Source organism: Ailuropoda melanoleuca, chromosome 3, assembly GCF_002007445.2.
Source record: "Ailuropoda melanoleuca isolate Jingjing chromosome 3, ASM200744v2, whole genome shotgun sequence".
Classification (NCBI taxonomy): Eukaryota; Metazoa; Chordata; class Mammalia; order Carnivora; family Ursidae; genus Ailuropoda; species Ailuropoda melanoleuca.
Window position 1 is genome coordinate 112,408,302 of NC_048220.1, and position 2,231 is coordinate 112,410,532.

The following is a 2,231-nucleotide window of genomic DNA, read 5'->3' on the forward strand; positions in this document are numbered from 1 at the left end:
CCAGAAAGTCATGGCTCATAATCTCAATATTGAGTTTATGGATCCTGAGAGATGAGTGGTGAAAAGTAACCATTGCCTAAATAGTATTTGGTAATGAAAATTGATTTCAAATTCTATAACACACATATGCGCACGCACGCGTGCACACACACACATACACACCCCTCTGAACAGATGAACTCAATGATAAAAGTAAATTAAGTTTAATTCGGAGCGAGTGCTAAACTTACCTTCTTATCCCTCTGGAAATGTTATTAGGTTAGGCAAATATGTTCTCCTTGTTACCTAAGCATAATATTTTTTAAAATATGACAACTCTGGAAAGAAGCCCAAGTTGCAGAATTAAAAGTGTATTGCTGACAGGCTTCTATCAGTTAACTATATCTGGACTCCAAAGCATTTTAAAATAACTAATGGCTGAACTGCAAGAATGTCTAAATTTACCATCTTCTTCACTTACAAAGTAAATTAGAGCTGTTGTGTGACTTTCTTTTTTTCTTTCTTTCTTTCTTTCTTTCTTTCTTTCTTCTTTCTTTCTTTCTTCTTTCTCTTTCTTTCTTTTCTTTCTTTCTTTCTTCCTTTTTTCTTCCTTCCTTTCCTTCTTCTTTTTTTTTTTTTCTTAAATTCAGGAAGGTCTGTGATAGCAATCTCTTTCCTTTGTGTCCAGCAGCAGGGAATAAGTAGGTCACCGTTATGAGTTATGAGATAGTGCTTGAATGAACTTTGGTAATTCAAATTATACTGAAACTGGCTTATATACCAGACTGTCAGTGTCTGATTCTGGGTGATCTAAGGCATAAACTATTTTTCTCTTCAGATGTAACTCTATTTCTTTGACTCCTATAAGATTTATTTAAAATGATAACTAATAATGTATTCATCTGTAGGCTCAAGGTTTGTAGGGGATGAAAAGAGAGAGGATAGGGTAAGGAAAATCAATCTTTTGAAATGAACAGGAGTTCTGGTCTCCTAGGTTGTTCACAAGATACTATAAGGGTCCTCCATCTTATATTGGGAAAAATTAGGGACTAGACAAAAACAGACCTTTTGCTAAAGACATATGCTCTTATCTTAATCTGTATATCTAAGGGCATTAGAAAGCTAAATCTAAGGAAAGATCAGTCCAAAAAAAAAAAAAATCATGCCAAGGAAAAGAATTTCTTTTCCTTTACAAAGTAGTTTTGTTACAACTTAAATTTTCCTAAGCAATCAGGTTGTAGGTAGAGCTGTCATTTTCACCACATTGCTGTGGGATAAATGATAGTAAAGATCCCAATAAAGGAATTATAAAACAAGTTGTTCCCTAAGCATTTCGGCTCAATCAATGTCTTTGAAACTAAACCACTGGTGAAAAGTATTCAGCAAGATGTTCTAGGCACTTGGAATGCAACACTGAATACAAGAGAGAGATGCCACTTTTCTGAGGCTCACATTGTACTGGGGAAAAGCAGACAAGTTTAAAATGTATTCATCAACAAACAAATAGCACTTACTATGTATCAGGTACTGTTCTAAATGTTTTATAGGTCTTAATGCATTTGATCCTTACTAGAATCCTGAAGTTGGTGTGTGAAGATAGACTGTAATAAGCTAAAGATGTCCACCACAGAACCTCAAGCAACCTCCACGAGGCTAGTAATGCTCTGATACCAAAACTTGACAGAAACATTAAGGCAACGGAAACTACAGGCCATTATCCTCCATGAACATTTATGAAAAATTCTTATAAATCTTCAGCAAAGGTAATACAATATAGAATTGGATATTTTACAAAAATACATGTATATGAATGATAATAGATCATGTCCAAATGGGATTTATCCCAGGAATGTAGTTTGGTTCCCCCTACTCTCACCCTCTCCAACCTCAGTGCTATTTGCTGATTGATACTTACTCTACAATACTGACTTGTGTGGGACGTTCCCCTTCCCCTTCTTTTCCAGCTTCCTATAATTCTTCTCTACTCATTATGGCAATTATTATGTTTGTTTAGAGTTACTTCTGCCATTAGATTATGAGTTGTTGGAAGCTGGGGCTATGTCTCACATATCTCTGAATTCCCAAAATCTGTCACATTTCTGGAGTTTAATCCATATCTGTTGGATTGAACAGATCTTGAGGGGTGCCCAGACAGGCCCTAACTCCAAAATTGCCCCTATTTTCCTATTGCTAAAATTTCTTCATTAAAGCTTCTGTCTTTGAGGGAAATGCTCTGTCCTTTATAAATATGC